Here is a 19,444-nt window from a genome sequence, read left to right as displayed (position 1 = left end):
AGGTATAATCTATAGGGCATTTCATTTCACCGGTCATAGGTGAGTAGACAAGTTTATGACTAGGTTTAGGATAGATGACCGTACTATCAAGAGGGGCAAACTTGTTTGCATATCGGTCATCTAGTGCCACTCGAGTGATCTAACTTTGTATCGTTGCTAGGATCGAGTGACGTGGCAAGTTGAGTGGCTAATTCCTTAAAAATGTTTGTGAAAAGCTAACACACATACACATGGTGGTGTACACTTGGTGGTGTTGGCACAATTGCAAAGGAGAAAGAACTTGGAGTTGAAGTGGATCAACTCGGCGAAGAAACGGAGGCAAAAACAGGTCACTGGAGGTGACCAAACGCAGGCCTCGCTTGGACCTACGCGTCCGGTCATGAGTTCTAGAGAGGGTGTGGTCTCGGTCTTGTGACCGAATGCTACGCAAAGAGGTGACCTGATGCACTGAGGTTGCGTCCGATCGGTGGTGACGTACACTAACGTCTTGGTGCGAGGAGCGGTCGTGACGCGTGGCAAGCAAAGAAGGATCGGACGTAGGCACCGAGACCAGTCATGGCTAACCTGACACGTCCGGTCATGTTTTAGCCTCCTCGAGAGCTCTCTGGAAATGATCGGACATTGGCAGCGTCGCGTCCAATCATTGGTTCATTGGCGAGCATGTGCATGGGACCTGACACAGTGTGGGGGCCTCCGGTCAGCCTCTAGTGCATCCGGTCTTCACTTGATCGTTGGCGCACGAAGTTACCATTGAGATCGGGCGACTCCGGTTGAACACAGAGCGACACATGGACGGCATAGCGCTACCGGATGATAGGCTGGTGCGTCCAGCCATTACGACCAACACGTCCGGTCATCCCGAAAAACGCCCAGTGAAGGGGTAACGGCTAGTTTAGCCCTTGGAGCTATAAATAAAAGTGTTGGCCGGCCTTTGGCCGGTTGCTGAGCACACTAGAGCCTTGGTGGCTTATGTGGTGGTGCTTGGAAGCCCTCTAACTCACATACGCTTGATAGTGATCATTCGATTGAGTGTGAGTGCGATTCTAGTGCGATTGCATCATGAGGTTGCATCGAGTGGCACTAGGTGATCGAGTTGCAAGCCGGTGGTGCTTGTTACTCTTGGAGGTTGCCACCTTATAGATGGCTTGGTGGCTTGTGACTCCGTTGAAGCACGCGAGAAGATTGTGCGGTGCTCTAGAGGAGGGATTTGTGAGGGGGATTGTACTCACCCCACAGGGATTGCAAAGAGCAACTCTAGTTGAGCGTGTCATTGAGCTACCCTCACTTTTAGGGTAGGTTCTTACGGTGCCCGATGTGCGATCTTGGCGGGTGATGTTAATTAGCCGTCGAACCACCAAGTGAGCGGTAGACACAACGGGGACTAGCGCGTTAGCAAGAACGTGAACCTTGGCATAAAATCACCGTGTCATCCTTGTCTTCCTGTTGGTTTGCATCCCCTTCACACGAGCTTGTATTTACTTTCATATACATTGTTCTTATGTAGTTGCTCTCGTAATTAGTTAGCTTGTGTAGCTTGCTAGTTACATTCTTGTTTGTGTAGCATAAAAGTAGATCCCTTGCATGACTAATTGGTTTGAGTAACCTTGTTAGTCACATTGCTTAGTTTGTGTAGCTAAGTAATTTACGCTCTCTAATTTGGCTTGTGTAGCCTTGTTATTGAGCATTGATTGCAAGCTCAGGTGGCTTTGTACTTTTGCTTACTAGATTGTGCAGGAGCTACCTTGGTTGTGTGAAGTACTAGTTGCATAGGTTTATGTGACCTTGCATGCTAGATTGGTTAGGTGAGCTCTAGTTAGCCCGGCACCTTTGTTGCCTAATTAGGATCTTTATAAGGCGTTTTTGAACTTAGATAGAGGGGTGTAGTCTTGGCTAGACCGATAGTTTTAATTGTGCATTTGTTTCGGTTAGTCGGTGTGATTAATTTTAGAAAAGACTATTCACCCCCCTTTAGTCTGCCATCTCGACCCAACACGTGGTATCAGAGCTAGGTGTCTCATTTGTGGTCTTCATCGACCCGAGAGGATGGAGACTTATGGGCTAGATGTTGATTTTCCACACATTTTTTATAACACACACTTTGCATGGTGGAAAATTTGGATAATATGCAATTTTAAGTTTATTTGCCCTTAAATGTGGTGGATGGTAGATGTAGTCTTTTCTCATATGTTGGATGAAGAGAATCTAACTCAAGCACAAGAGAAATGCCTAGATCTCGACATCCAAGCTACTAACATCATGTACGGATCTTTGGATGATTGCATATTTGGTGAGATCATAAACATGAAGACCGCCCATGAGATTTGGATTCATCTAAATGAGAAGTATGGGACAGTCTCCGATGATGTTGAGCCCAAGGAGGAGGCGCATGAGGATGTTGAGCATAACCACAATTTAGTGATTGTGGAAGATTGCTCCACCTCATGGTCAAGTGATGATGATGATGATTCTACCACAAGATCACTTGACAAGGATGATGATGATATCTCAAGTGTTGCAAATAATGATGCTACTTCATGCACACTTGATGGTGATGATGATGGATCATGCTCTGGCTATGAGAGTGATATGTCTACATGCTCATCCACTACATCACATTGTGACATGTCACAAGGTAACACCAAGGTATCTAATGCAAATGTGATTGATCCTGATTCATATGAGGAGCTTCTAGATAGATTTGGTAGCATGATCAAAGCTTTAGAAAAAGAGATAGCTAAAACCAAAAAATTGAAAAATGAAAACTCTTTTATAAAGAAAACATATGAACAACAAAAATATCTACTTTATGTTACTACTTGTTCACATGAGGAGCTAAAATTGGCTCATGAGGAACTTAGTGTTGCTCATGATAACTTGGTACAAGACCATGCTTTTCTCACTAAAGCTTTCAAATGAAAAATCTAAAACTAGTGAGAGCTCATCACATGGGTCAAATGATCAATCACATATTATTGCTAACCTTTGTGATGTAGGGAAGAAGCATATATCCACCTCTTGTGATGATTTATTAGCTATGTTATGTTCATCACAATTAGATGCTTGTTCTACTTCTATGTCTTGTGAGACTAACCTTTTGAAGGAGAACAATTAGCTCAAAAGTGATGTGAAGAATTTGAGCAACAAGCTAGAGAGGTGCTACAACTCCAAAGTCACCTTAAGCATATGTTGAACAACAAAAGAAGCTATGGTGACATGAGTGGCATTGGATTCAACAAGAGCATGATGAAGGGGGAAAGAAAGAGAGAAAGAATGATGAAGAAGCAAGAGAAAGAGAAGCTATCTCATTTCATGTGCTTTAAATGCCATGAAGTGGGTCATCTTGCAAATGGTTGCCCCAATAAAGAGAAGCTCAAGTCGAAGAAAAAAGAAGAGAGGCTAAAGCATGTCAAGTGCTTCAAGTGCCGCATATGGGGTCATCTCACCTCTATGTGCTCAACCAAGCAATTGGTGAAGCAACAAGTGAAGCCTCAACCAAAGCCACAAGATGAGCAAGAGAAGACACCCAAGAGCAAATCAAGATCAACCATGAAGATGGTGGTGACTTGATGATGATGAAGAGGAAAACAAGAAGGGGTGGAAAAGTAAGAGAAAGAGCAATGCGTCCAATGATGAATCAAGACGCAAAGAAAGTGAGCAAGAACAAAGAAGAGAAGATGAAGGAAGTTGCTCACAACAAGTGCCATAGTTATGATGAATTGTGCCACCTAGCTTCGGGTTGTCCAAACAAGCTTGAGAAGAAGGCTCAAGCAAACAAGGAGAAGCAAGGCAAGTAGAAGAAGCACCACATGAGCAAGGAAGAGAAGGCTTAATTAAAGAGAAAGTGCTACTCATGCTGAGAAAGGGGACACATGGTACATTTATGTCCCCTAGGTAACACTCCTAAGCCCATTTCAATTGATGATGATTCTATGCTTAGGAAGGATGGCAATGGTACCTTATTGGTTGTAATTGTAAAACATCCCACTACTCATACTAAGGCTATGCCTAAGTATATTGCTCCTAACTTGAGATTGTTTGTAGGTACCATGGCATTGGAGGCTTGATTCAATGGAATTCTTATTGCTCATCATATGCTGAGTCAAGTATCAAAACTTAATGTAATCATATCCTAATGCCAAGCCAAGAATTAGTGAAGTCCAAATGTGCTACAACATACAAGTGTCATGTCATGTTCAAGTTGTGGATGATTTATTGGAATATTTGATGGCTTGAAAATATTTGAGTTGAAGCTTGTTAATTGGATGATCATGAACTACCAAGGTATATCTCTAGTTGATCTCATTCATTTGGGTGCATATGAGTTGATTGAATTGGATATATATATGCATTTGTTGCTTGCTATGAGATGATCGAATGGACTAATTGATTAGTAATCAAATTTGGATTGATTTGAGTTGGATAAATTCATAAGATGACCTTTAGTAAGTGGATTGAATGGATATATGTCTTATGAGAGTATTCAAATAAGTTAGTTTCAAGTTTGGTTCAATTTGTTAAAGAATAGCTCAATGTGTTGAAATCTATCCTAAATTAGAAAACTGAGCTAGCTGTGATCAAGTCTGAGTTTGAGTGATCAAATCTTATTGGATTGGCTTAAATTTGGTATGCATGCTCTAGACTTTTGGTATAAGATGTGCAAATTTCATGAGATTTGGATGAGAATTGCTTCAGTTTTGGAGTGGATCTTGTTAGCTATGGTGCAACAGTTTTCAGCATATAGCAATGGTGGAAGAATTAAAATCTGGTAGCAATCGAGAAGTCAAATGAAGCTCAAATTTATACAACTTCTAGATGACTTAGTGAACCACATCTCCACCAAATTTTGTGGTATTTGGATCTGTACATTAGGAGACATAGAATTTTTTTGAAGAGTACATAATCTGCCAGCAAAGTGACATCTATTGGATTGATCAAGAGTCACTTTGATTGAAAGGTCCTCAAGTTGGAATCATGTTTATAAGTGTTTGAGGCACATAAGTTTGGTTTTGAATGGATCTAGAAGCATGACAAGCAATGAGTACAAGATTATTTGATTGTGGAGTGTACTTGGCACATGTTTGGTACTCAAAATTGAAGACCAAGACCAAGCTCAAGATGAAGATAAAGTTTAAGTTCTAGTGCTTGTTAAAGATCATTTGGTAGAAATAAAAGGACTTAAACAAGTAGAAATAAAAGAACTTAAAGAAGGAATCAAGGTTATTTATCAAGTTAAGTCCATCATTTGGATCAATCAATCAAGTCATTTCAAGTGAGTATCAAGAATGATTCTTTGGAGAGAGGTCACTTCTCCCAAGTGTAGGGGCTTGCCACCTATGTGTAGGTAAACCAAGTGTGGTACTTGGAAGACTAATATAAAAGTGGTGATCCAAAGGATATTTGAGATGCTTAGTTAAAGCAATCAAAAGGGTTGATCAAGAAAAGCAAGCAACACCCAAAAGAGAACTAGTCATGATAGTTCAAGTGGTATTCTCACAAGTAGTGCTCTCATGCAAGCATTGATCAAAAGATAAAGCAAGAAAATCACAACAAGATAGTGCACTTTATCATAAGTGGTTTTCTTTTTATATGGGTGAAGAATGGATTTCATTATTGATGATTGGTCTTCCCCAAGCTTATAAATTTGACTTCACATTGCTATTGGAGTAATAAATTAGAATCTATGTGACTATCCTCTACTCCAACATAATCAAAGGTATCATTGTAATGTGCATGATCATTTCATCCCTTACTAGTATGCAGATAGTGCATATAGTTTATAATTCATAGGATCATGCATAACAAATGAAAATTTAAAATTCATAGCCTACCACTATTGCTTGAATGATTAGTTGAACCTAGTGGTAGTGTATGAGTTTGTTCATGAGCTAGTGAACGCAAGTACTTGATTTAATTTGGATTGCTAACAAGTGATAAGTACAACATTGGCAAGATAACCCTTATAAGAGGTGTGAAGAAGCTTGTCATTGGTTCATACCGGACTTGGAAGCTTAGGCAAATCAATTTAGTTCAAGTCAACTTAGAAGCTCATGATAAGTAACAAGAGTACAAGCACAAGACAACAATGCAAATGGATATATAGTTTGTTTGTTTCAAGTGGTATCTAGACTCAAGTATTTCATCAAGAATTCACAAGTGGTGTCTAGATCAACTTACAAGTGATATCCTACTAGTGGTACTCATGAAGATAGCAAATGTTCAAGAAATGTTTTTTATTGACAAATCAATCATACAAGTGGTATCATATCTCTACATAGGGTATCAACCATACAAGAAGATGGTTCCACAAGTGATCCTCAACTTTAAGTGATCATCAAATGAAGAATGCTTTCCTCATCTAGAAGATCTCAAGATTATCAAGTGAATGACCCATGCTTGGACATAGGGGGAGGAATCCCACTACAATTGGTATCAAGGTCACAAGATCCTACACATGGTGTCTAAAGAGCTATACAAGTGGTATCCATGAAAAATGAAGATTCAGGTGTCAACCATCTACCCTACTGCAAGCCTTTGCATCAATGGGAAGCACACTTTTTATGGAAATTGATGACAAAGGGGGAGAGATTGTACAAAGATATGAAAGCTTTGGGAGAAATTGAGACAAAGAAGTAGAAGTTGAACATGGACATGGACAAAGAGGGAGTACCATTGAAGAATGGAGAAGGATCAAAATTCTTGGACAAGAGAAGCACACAAATATGGGGAGCAAGCTCATGAACTTTGATTGGTTGCATTTGATATGTGCATATTCATGTGCTTGCTTGCATGCATAAGTTTTTAAATTTGATACGCATGCTTGTGTGTTGTATGATAGTTATAGAACTTGATTGATGATTTGATAACTAGCATGCATAGGATGGTAGCTAGACTTGTGTTTTTCAAGCAAAAACTAGAACCTTGCTTATAATGTTGATCTCACGGGGGTTCTAGTGTTTTTATTGTCTAACTACTCATGAGGCTAAGGATGGTGTTAAAAGTGCAACTCCGATTGGTATCACGCTTCAAAGGTTATTCTATACACCTTAGCATCACTTAGTAGTGGTAACACTCCCACAAATTTCATATTTATGCATGTGTGCAAACTTGAAACCAAACCATTTGAGCACACATGTAGGGGGAGTTATCACTACCAAGTCGGGTTTTATGGTGCTTATCCAAATCTTGACATAGAGCTTAAATGTTGGATAAGTAGCATAAAATCCTAATCAAATTAGCAATTTACACTTGTGTGAAGTGCTAGCTTGAAATGAGCTTAATTTCCATATCTTTGTAGAGTTGTCATCAATTACCAAAAATGGGGAGATTGAAAGGTCCTTGTTTGGTTTTGGTAATTGAGTGACAACCTAGATGGACTAATGTGTTTAAATGTGAGATACATGGGTGATTAGTCCATAGGTACACTTGTGTAAGCAACTCATGCCATGACGGTGAAGATGACTTGGATTTGTTGCAAGGCTCACACATGTGATCAAGGAGCTCATTGCATATGTGACATGACATTGAGTCATGTGACTAAGGTGAAAAAGATCAAGACAAGACTTGGCTTGGTGGACCGGTTGCAAGCGTGAAAGGCAAGTTGGAGGCTTTGGAACGATGGACTATGTGGCGGTGAAGCTTGAGCAAGACTTGACGCCGATGGATGGAGGCAACGGTGAAAAGCAAGTGAGGTCAAGATCGATGAACCAACAAGGTCATGTGATGATATGAAGTGGATCATATCATTTGTTGATCAAGGTTGGTGCATGTGTTGCATCAACATTGGAGGACATGGAATGGAATGTACAAGACAAAGGTATAATCTATAGGGCATTTCATTTCACCGGTCATAGGTGAGTAGAGAAGTTTATGACTGGGTTTAGGATAGATGGCCATACTATCAAGAGGGGGCAAACTTGTTTGCATATCGGTCATCTAGTGCCACTCGAGTGATCTAACTTTGCATCATTGCTAGGATCGAGTGGCATGGCAAGTTGAGTAGCTAATTCCTTAAAAATGTTTGTGAAAAGCTAACACACATACAAATGGTGGTGTACACTTGGTGGTGTTGGCACATTTGCAAAGGAGAAAGAACTTGGAGTTGAACTGGATCAACTCGACGAAGAAATAGAGGCAAAAATAGGTCACTAGAGGTGCCTGGACATAGGCCTCGCTTGGACCTGCACATCTGGTCATGAGTTCTAGAGAGGGCGTGGTCTCGGTCTTATGACCGGATGCTGCGCAAAGAGGTGACCTGACGTGCTGAGGCTGCGTCCGATCAGTGGTGACGTACACTGACGTCTTGGTGCGAGGAGTGGTCGTGACGCATGGCAAGCGGAGAAGGACCGGACGCAGGCACTGAGTCTAGTCATGGCTAACCTGACGCGTCTGGTCATGTTTCAGCCTCCTCGGGAGCTCTATGGAAATGATCGGACGCTAGCAGCGGCGCGTCCGGTCATTGGTTCTGTGACGAGCGCGTGCACAGGACCTGACGCAGTGTGGCTGCCTCTGGTCAGCCTCTGGCGCATCCGGTCTTCACTTGACCGTTGTCACACGAAGTTACCATTAAGATCGGGAGGCTCCGGTTGAACGTAGAGCGACACGTGGACAGCGTCGCACGACCGGATGCTGGGCCAGCATGTCCGGTCATTGCGACCGATGCATCTGGTCATCCTAAAAAACACCCAGTGAAGGGGTAACGGCTAGTTTAGCACTTGGGGCTATAAATAGAAGTGTTGGCTAGCCTTTGGACGGTTGCTGAGCACACTAGAGCCTTGGTGGCTTATGTGGTGGTGCTTGGAAGCCCTCTAACTCACATATGCTTGATAGTGATCATCCGATTGAGCGTGAGTGCGATTCTAGTGCGATTGCATCATGAGGTTGCATCGAGTGACACTAGGTGATCGAGTTGCAAGCCGGTTGTGCTTGTTACTCTTGGAGGTTGCCACCTTATAGATGGCTTGGTGGCTTATGACTCCATTGAAGCACGCGAGAAGATTGTGCGGTGCTCCAAAGGAGGGATTTGTGAGGGAGATTGTGCTCACCCCGCGGGGATCATGAAGAGCAACTCTAGTTGAGCGTGTCATTGAGCTACCCTCACTTTTGGGGTAGGTTCTTGCGGTGCCCGACGTGCGGTGTTGGCGGGTGATGCTAATTAGCCGCCGAACCACTAAGTGAGCGGTCGACACAACGGGGACTAGTGTGTTGGCAAGAACATGAACCTCGACATAAAATCACTGTGTCATCCTTGTCTTCCTATTTGTTTGCATCCCCTTCACATGAGCTTGTATTTACTTTCATATACATTGTTCTTGTGTAGTTGCTCTTGTAATTAGTTGGCTTGTGTAGCTTGCTAGTTGCATTCTTGCTTGTGTAGCATAAAAGTAGATCCCTTGCGTGACTAATTGGTTTGAGTAACCTTGTTAGTCACATTGCTTAGTTGATGTAGCTAAGTAATTTGCGTCTCTAATTTGGCTTTTGTAGCCTTGTTATTGAGTATTGTTAGGGTGCTTAGGTGGCTTTGTGCTTTTGCTTACTAGATCGTGTAGGAGCTGCCTCGGTTGTGTGAAGTACTAGTTGCATAGGTTTGTGTGACCTTGCAAGTTAGATTGGTTAGGTGAGTTCTAGCTAGCCCGACACCTTTGTTGCCTAATTATGATCTTTATAAGGTGCTTGTGAACTTAGATAGAGGGGTGTAGTCTTGGCTAGACCGATAGTTTTAATTCCGCATTTGTTTCGATTAGCTGACACGATTAATTTTACAAATGACTATTCACCCCCCTCAAGTCCGCCATCTCGACCCTACACGAACCCTTAATTATAATCACCACTACACCTCTATGTCCACCCTATGGTTAGAGCTTTCTAAGTATGTATGTACTCACCCGTTGTTGACACATAGACCTCGGCACGGAAGAAGACTATGACTTCGATGAGGAAACGTACCACGAAGATTAGGATTCCCACAAGGAGATAGGTTCGTAGGAGTATGACATCGATGCTAGGGTTTTGGCCGCGCTCTAGTTGCCTGTGGAATAGGACACCGCTTCACTGTATAATAATCCCGCTCTAGAGACCACCAATAATGCTGTTTCACAACCGTAGTCATCCGCCACATATGTAGCTTATGACCATGCCCCTTAGGCCACTGTTGTAAGACCTTATTTCTAGATATCAATAAAAACTTGGAACCTTTTATTATATGTCTGCGTACCATTCTTGTGATTTGTGCGTATTTGTGCGTGATCCTAGCACAAATACGAATGCACTTAGGACTCAAATTGAGGGGCCGACAGAGGTTGGGTGTGTGCATGCTTTCTCGAGTATTAGTACTTCCCCAAAGTCACCTTCCGATTGAGCGTAGTCAAACGAGGACTTTAGGGCAGCTACATGCCTACACCCTTGCTTCCTAGCAGCTATGCCCTTGCTTCTTGGTCGTTGAGGGTAACTGGGACATAGGTACTCATCACTTATGATATACTAGCAAGTGTGCATGTGCGTTACACAAAACTTAATATGTCTTGTAATGAACTCCGTACCATTGTTGGACACCGGTTGTTCTAACTTGTAAGAATACAAATACATATTGGAATTGGGCTCCGTATCATTGCTGGAAGCGGGTTGCTTTGACTTATATGAGCATGACTTATGAATTCAGATCACATACAGGATATGGTGGGTGCGAGGGTAGTTTGAGAAGTAAAAAAGTGAGACAAGAAAGCGGGTTGGAAGAAACGCTTCGCTCTTTAATATTAGACAGAGAAGAGATTTATGTGAAATAAAAATATTTATCAAAATGAACTAGAACACTGATTTGAAAAGACCAAAGGAAAGTTACCCTAAGCTAAGCTAGTGATAGAAAAGGGGAAATTTTCGCTAGTGGATCTAAAAAACATAAATATAAATATAATCATCAGTGACAAGTTATGATAATCAAAATAGTTGGAAACAAAATTAAAACAGGAAAAAATCATGGCAAAAGGAAAAATGACACGGAGAAAGAATAAGCCAGTTTTCTCAAAAAAGAAGGAATGAGCCATTTTCATGGGCCGATTGCTACCTAGGGCTTTGCTAGCGCCCGGACGTCTGGCGCGCGAGCGGACGCCCGAGCCTGCTGCTCGCCCTTTCGTCCCATCAATCAGTTCGACGGCTGCTGCCCCCCGATTCCTGTTGTTATTTCGCATGTCCGTAGGCTGCAGGGCTCTCTCGCTCGACCACTCGTATGCATGGTTGCATGCAGCTCATGCCGCCTGGTCGCGCGCTGCTGCTGCTGTTGCCGCGCCTGCCGGCCCGACCCCGCCTGCTGCTACGGTAGGCATGCGCCTGCTGCCGCATTCGCTTCGCTTCTCGCGCACGTTGGGACCACCTCTGTCCGCACCCACTTTCCACGCCTGCTCATGGAACACTTGCAACATGAAGCATTTGCTGCAACATACGTCTGAAAATAGATAAAACATTTAGAACATACTATTGCAACATATGTGTATGGCCACTGCAACATCCATATAAAACACTTGCAGTATACATTTGAAATAGCTAAAATATTTGAAACATACACTTGCAACATACGTGTATGCCCGCTGCAACATATGCAATCTAGATAAAATACTTGTAACATACGTTTGAAACTGCTGAAATATTTAAAAACATACACTTGCAGTGTACCTGTATAGCTAGTGCAACATATGCAATATCCAGATAAACTACTTGCAACATACGTTTGAAAACAATTGAAATATACACTTACAACATACGTATATAGACATTGCAACATATGTAACACCTGATCTACTTTTGCAATATCTAAATAAAACATATGCAACATACATCTAAAACACATGAAACATACGGTTCTAACTTGTGCTCATCTACTTACTTCCGCCTAATGGAGGCTCGTTGATGTGGAGCTCGACGCCGGCGCGGAGGTCGCCCACGGTCCACGGACCTCGGTTGTGCGCAGCGCGAGTCCGGGCGAGAGGCGCAAGGTGCGGCGGAGCTATGATGGCAACGAGCACATCACCCACGGGCAAAAGACATATAGACCCGCACTCGCGGGTTGAATAACAAACCCACACCCACGCCCGCAACCCGCCACGGGTAGAAGTCTACACCCACACCCGTCACCCGCGGGTACACCCGCGAACCCCAGAACAATAATACATGCATAGGTTATAGAAAGTAATTTAAGTATGAAAATCAGAACTACCTAGCATTATACCAACATAAAAATGGTTCTCTTATATATATAAATAGATACGAGGGAGGAAATCATAAAGCTAAGTTGCTTCCTTTATATATAGTAAGCGGGGACCTACATGTCACGAGTTTGTAGCGGGTTTGCGGGTGAAGCAGGCACGTGTACAAGTTTTCTACACCCACGAATTTTTACCCATTGGGTTTAACTACAAACCAGCACCCACACCAGCGGGCACAAGTTGCACCCGTACCCTCGTCCTACCAGATTTTTACCTGCGGGCACGCGGGCAATCTGTACCCGTTGCCATCTATAGGTGGAGCGCAACGCGAGATGTAAGCGGCATGGGTGGCGCAAGGCACGGGTAGGACGCGCAAGGCACGGGTAGGACGCGCAAGGCATGGGGACAGGCGGGTCCACCTGTCCGGCCATACGGACGCTGAGTAGAGAGCGTTACCGTTTCTCTAATAAACGAGCCTAATTATGCGCGTGGACCTGCAGGAAAAGAGAGAGAGAGAGAAACCGGCCCACTAGCGCGAGAAGAAGCAAGCTGCAAACAGCCGGGAAGAATGGAGCTGCTCTCCTGCTTTCGTTCAGTTCACACTGTTTTTCCCCCCTCCGGTTCACCTCGCGGGGGCGAGTGCGCAACAGCTAGGGCGACGGCCGCCGTCATACCTCCAGCTGCCCTTTCCAGGCGACGTGAACCCACCACATCAGGTATGCCCGCCCCTTCTCTTCTTTTGCTGCTGTGCAAAATTGAGCACCCGAACCCTAGCTTGAGCTATTTTGGCTATCTGTATTTGGATCTGATGTAATCACAAAGTGTATAATGTATACATGTATTATGGCCACTAACTTACGATTTTTTATCATGTGTACACCCATGTCGGTCCGCCCATCCTAAAAAAAATAAAAAAAATCCTAATCCATCCTGGAATGTCGAGTATTATGGGATGATTTTCTGGTCCCGTTCACAACCGAACCCGCTGCGCAATACGCGTCTCAGCTTGGAAGGAGAAGCCCATTAAAGGCCCAACTACAACTGTGAAGTAACCCTAGTTGCCATCAGCCTCCGCCTCTCTTTTTTTTTTTTTGCCGCCCTACGCGCGCTCTGTCTGCGACGACTGGGTGGACTACCGCCACCGCCGCCCTACGCCAGGTGCCGACCTTCTCGCCGGCGAAGAGCGCCCACCAGGTACTCCCACCCTTCTCTTCCCTGCATGCTGTGCGAAACCGTGTTCCCAAACTCTAACCTCAAGCTATCTATTTGGCTCTTTGATGCCTACGAACTTCTAACATTTTGCAAAAATTATCGGGTATACATGTGTACGTCCATGCCCATTTACTAATGCTCTCCTGGATGTGTTGCATCTGTAATCGACCAAAGTGTGGCTAGGTGCATGCATATTATCTCTGCAGCAGACATTTTTAGCCCTAGCAGTTTGGTCGTGTTAACTGATTTCCTCCGGTTGTTGCGTTGTTTTATCCGAGTTCTGCAGATGTAGCCACTGCGTACCCCTAAGTAGATTGTGTAAGCTGGAATAAGAGCCCACAGTTAGACAAAGTTCAATTCCATCTTTTTGCATATCGTGTCAAAGCTTTCTTAAGTAGATTTGTGGTGCTGCATTAATTATATTGCTTTGTTAATTTGCATCATGTCGAACTTGCTGGAGATCCATATGTAATTTGTTGGGTTATACCTGAAGAATTTGGACTAGAGCACAAATGCATAACCTGTACACAACTATGTGTCATACTTCTGAGGACCATGTCGTAGGTGGGAGTTGACTAGTTATTTGTATTCTTTAGTTGCCTTTTAGTTTATTTATCCTGTGATACCTTGCCACTATGTTCTTCCAGTTTAACTGTATTCAACTATGTGGTTCAAGTCCCATATGAATTTAGGTATTTGTTCTGTACTTTTGTTATGCTTGCCGTGTGTAGCATTTTGTTTTAGTTTCAGGCAGTTCAAACTAAGATGGGGGCTTTGTGGAAATTTAGCTTACACCTCTGCCTTTCATACTATATTTTTTTTGTATCACGTCATTTTGGTTCTGTTAATTAATATTAGCTCATTTTCTTTGGTAATAGTAAAAATGGTGGCCCTTGCAAATGAAGAGGCCTTGGCCCATGATGAAGAAATCATGGATGATGTTGATTCTGATGTTGAAGAATCGGACTCAGAAGATGATTCAGGTGAAGAAGCTCAGGCTAAGCCTTCAGACAAAGCTATATACAACAAGGAGGCTATTCTTGAAAAACTTGAAGACATAACCTAGCCCAAGAATGTGAGCATGATCAGGGGGAGAAAGTTGATGTCAACGATGATCTTGCCCGCGAACTTGCGTTTTACACCCAAGTTTTGGATGGCACAAGGCAGGCCTTTGAGAAGCTGCAGTCGATGTAGGTCTGGTTCCTTAGACCAATAGATTACTATCCTGAGATGGTGAAGACTGATGCGCACATGCACAAGATCAAGGGGAGGTTGTTGTCGGAGAAGAAGATGATCGAGGAGGCTGAGGAGCGGGGAAGGCTAGAGAGTCCAGGAAGAAAGCAAAGGAGGTTCAGGCTGAGAAGAAGAAGGAGAGGGCTAAGCAGAAGAAGGAGCAGATTGAGTCAGTCAAGAAGTGGAGGAAGCAGAGGCAACAAGGCGGATTCACCAAGGGAAATGATGATGTGCCAGACCTTAATTTTGAAGGAGAAGAAGGATTTAAACAATCAAAGAAAAAGAGGCCTGGTGTTTCTCCTGGTGACAGGTCTGGTGGTCTTGCTAAGCGAGGTAAAGAAGGAAAGAACAGGAGGACAAGGGATTCCAAGTTTGGGAATGGTGGTCGTAAAGGGCTGAAGAAGCAAAACACTGCTGAGACCACTAATGATTTCAGAAGCTTTAACAAGGGGGGTGAGTCTCAAAACAAGAAGAGAAAGAGGTTTTGAACTTTTGATGTATATTGTAAGAATCTGGGCGAGTCTCAAAACCAGAAGAGAAAGAAGTTTTGAACTTTTGCCGTTATTACTATTCTCATTGTGGCATTATTTTGTTATGGTGTGTGCCAGAAGCAAAAAATAGCTAATATTAGTCGAGGGAAGCAGTCCTAAACACAAGACTTAATGTTTTGCTTTATCTGGTGATGGTCTTCTTTTATCGTGGAATGCAGATAAATCTTACCCCGCTGCATTTATACTTAAAGTTGTTGTTCTTCCTGTTGTTTATTCCTTATGTTCTGCATTTTTTTAGGTTACTATGCATGTGCAGGTTTGGTTGGAGGGGTGATAACATTGCCGTTGTCGATGATTCACATCTCCCTTTATCAATTTTGATTGATGATATATAGTTTCCTCACTGCATCGATTGCGATGCAGCATAACCTTGTTCGCTTGATCGTTTCTGTGGCTTATAAGTCGGCTGATGCTGTTTTGTTGTGAAAGAAAAATATTGTATCATGGCTGATAAGCATGGCTAATACGATCAAGCGAATAGAGTGTTACCTCACTGAATCTGATTGTTAACTTTAGAAATGTTCATCCTGACTGCAATGGGTGCTTGCATGCGTTTACACCAAAATTTGGAAGAAGAATCGCTAGGAACTCGAAAGCTCTCAAGATCATGTCATCAAGGAATCAATTGCGTGCAGATCAGTATCGGCTGATTCAGATGCAACACTGGAATCGGCTTTCTTCAGATAGCGTCAGCAGATAACGACAAAGGCTACGATCGGTGCCGGTACAAAGCATATTGGACTCTACAAAAAGGAAAAGATTAGAGTCCAAGTTATCTTAAATTAGGAATGTTTTCTCTTAGGCCAAGAAATTGTAACGAGTCGTGCTTAAGTAGGATTCATGCGTAGGTTCTAGGTATAAATATTGAACCTCGGCTATTGTAAGACACACAATCAATCAAGTATAAGTTACTTACTTTTTTCAGCTCCGGCTACCCCTTAGGAGTAGGAGTAGAGTAGATCTCGACGAGTTCTTCAGCAAGTATGGTTGCATCGATCCGGTCGACCTCCACTACTTGTTTGTAAGTACCATCATGGCTTATACTTCTGTTCGTACGGCTGCATCGATCCTAGTCGACCTCCACTACGACTCTGGTATAAGCTAGTTATCGTCTCTTGTCTAGTCCAAGTACGGCTGCATCGATCCAGGCGACCTCCACTGCTCGAACTAGATTAAGGTCAAGTTATCGACTCTATCTAAGGGTGGCGTTCCTTCGGGTAGATTCATTAAGTTACCGATATTGCTTATTGCCTCCATTATTTATTTAATTATAGCAATATCACTTCGTTCGATTGGGATTGATCTAGACCGGCCTTATATCTTGTTTAACCCATCGTTTATTAATCTAAACTGATATAATCTGTACTTTAAATAATAAGTTATGTTTTATCGGCTATTTTATATCAATCTTGATCGTGCATAACGTGCGGTTAAGGCATGTCTAATCTTGAGTAGATCTATTAGCTAGCGAAAACTGTTTCATGGCCCGTTATCACGGCCTATGTGATTCTGCCTCACACCCCACTATTAGCACCGTGGAGTGGGGATCGTTATCCGGTAGATCTGTTCCTGATAGGGATATGACCTTAACTGTGCGCTATGCCTAAATCGACTGTTTTAGCCGATATCGAGTGCTTTTACAAACAGTTCACGTTATGAGACCGTTGAAGTAAAGATATGTTGAAAGATGTGTTAGCCCCATGATCTTATTATTGTATTACGGCTTGCATGATTCTGCCTCATGCCCCACTTGTATTAGTAATAAGTTAGGGTCATCGAGTTTATTGTTGTTACTACGGCCTGCATGATTCTGCCTCATGACCCACTGGTCATAGCGATAGATGAGATCTAATATGTTCATTAGATTTATCTTTATTAAATGGTTGAATGATGATGAGCTGTTTCTTTTATATAAAAAGGGGTTCGGTTACTTGCAGTCATTGGCTTAGTGTAAATTAATCATTGTTCATATCCTTTTGCCATTGACCAATATTTGTCTAAATAATGATATTCATCCTGAACGATAACTGATTCTTCTTACACAACCCTACGAGCTTTAACTGATCTATTCTTATGAATATGCTAGAATCGACTATTTAGTCGATCTTCCTTTCATATCGCCTCTCAGAGCCGTACATTCGGGACTGTCTAGCAATACCAGCATGTTCCGCCCTAAATTACCGATAAACTTTCTCTCCTTGTCAATTGCAGGGTCAAATTGACTGGCACGTCTCTGGAGGAGTGCGCAGGATCGACCATCCCTGCGATGAAGCTAGGCGGATCTCCAGCTCCATCGAGCGGACCCTTCCGGCTTGCTCGTGTGCCCTCTGCACGGGACGAAATTTTGTGCCGACACACGTTTCTGGCACGCCCGGTGGGACCCCACAATCGTCATGGCGGTTCACAACAACATCGACATCCTTATGGTACATTATGAAGATCTACCTGATGGAGATAAAGATGTCATCGGCAAAGCTATAGAAGGATTTTAGAACAAATATTTGTTGTCCTATACCAAAACACATGACAACATAATTGTTCAGAAATTTCTATTACCGAGAGTTCTATTACATGGGCAGACAGATACAATTAAAGCTGAAGACAGGCGTTTCTTTATGGAAATTGTAAACAAATCTGTTCATGATGCCATATCAAGCCATAATGAAGCTTTCTTGGATACATTCCACAACGCCATGAAAGAAACGATTCATGGGTTTCTAGTTGGTCAAGCTTTGCCTGGCTTATTACAACATTCCACATCTGTCGACCCAAGGGACTAATCAAGTCGGTACCAGCCATCAAGAAGCAGCACCGACTGGTAATGATGATGTCCAAGTAGTTCAGGGTTCATCTGAACAAGCTCAAGGTACTACTATGAATCAGACATAGTATAATCCTGGACCGTCAGTATAGTATGTGCAACAGCCGACGGGGCAAGGTCAGAACCAGGTGATTAATTTTGGCACATTAGGCCACATATCATCGTCGGCTCAAAAAATAGCACCATCAATTCAAAAAGATCCATAGAGATATAGATCCTCATGTCTATAACCAGAGACTTTAAGCAGCAAACCAGCAAAGAACCCAGCAGATAGAGATTCCATAGAGGTATTATCATGGCACAGATTATAACACCCTTCACATGATTCTGAATCTAGGGTATCAAGGCATACGGGATTTCAGTCCACAGATGGGTCAGCAGGTGCAGATGAATCCAAATTCACATGCTGACGAGTTGTTGCTAAAGGTGACCGAGATGATGAAGAATTAGTTCGGTCTAAAGCCAAAAGGGCTGACCTTTTCATACAAACGCCCATATCTAGAATAGTATGATTTGGTCGCTCTTCCTATAAATTATAGGCTTCCAGAGTTTGCTAAGTTGACTGGCCAAGATAGCACAAGCACAATAGAGCATATCAGTCGGTATCTTACACAATTGTGTGAGGCATCAGTTGAGGAGGCCCATCGAGTTCGTTTCTTCTCTTTGTCCCTGTCAGGACCAACCTTCACTTGGTTTTCATCACTGTCGATCAACTCCATTGCCAATTGGGCTGATCTGGAAAAGAAATTTTATACATATTTTTATACTAGGACTGGAGAAAAGAAGATTACCGATCTGACAACTATAAGTCAGAAGACTAATGAATCAGGCACTGAGTTTCTTTAGATGTTCCGAGAAACTAGGAACTTATGCTTCTCATTAAACTTAGCTGATGATCAGCTAGCTGCTTTAGCCGTTTAAGGAATGCTGCCAATGTGGAAAGAAAAACTGCTAGGACAAGAATTTAACAACTTGGGTCAATTGGCTCAACGAGTGGCAGCGCTCAATAGGCCAATTTCAGAGTATGTGCAGAGATACCCAATTCCAGAAGAGTACCACAGTGGCCGAAGCTTATAATCCATACTCAGTCGATGATGGCTATGAAGATGAAGAAGAAGAGGTTGCTGCGACTGAATGGAATTGGGGCAAGAAAACAATAATGGTGCCAAATCCTTAGGGAAGAGGAGTCGAGGAGAGCTATGACTTTGATATCACAAAATTGGACAAGCTCTTTGATTTCCTGCTTGAGAAGGGGCAGATCAAGTTGCCCGATAATCATGTTATGTTGCCCCCTGATCAGTTGAATAATAAGAAGTTCTGCAAGTTCCATAACGCTACTTCTCATTCCACTAATAAATGCAGAATTTTTCGGCAGCATATACAGAGGGCTATTCAACAAGCAAGGCTCAAATTTGATATGCCTCAGAAAATGAAAG

General features: G+C 42.8%; 1 pseudogene; it reads left to right on the top strand.

Moving 5' to 3' along the window:
• The first annotated feature begins 12,720 nt into the window (after window positions 1–12,720).
• LOC136533947 (probable rRNA-processing protein EBP2 homolog) lies at window positions 12,721–15,200 on the top strand (annotated as a pseudogene).
• Window positions 15,201–19,444: the final 4,244 nt, after the last annotated feature.

This window comes from Miscanthus floridulus, unplaced genomic scaffold (genome assembly GCF_019320115.1).
Source record: "Miscanthus floridulus cultivar M001 unplaced genomic scaffold, ASM1932011v1 os_1345_1_2, whole genome shotgun sequence".
In the NCBI taxonomy this organism is placed as follows: domain Eukaryota; kingdom Viridiplantae; phylum Streptophyta; class Magnoliopsida; order Poales; family Poaceae; genus Miscanthus; species Miscanthus floridulus.
Note: the sequence above shows the minus strand (reverse complement) of the source record. Positions and strands in the feature narration are given on the sequence as shown.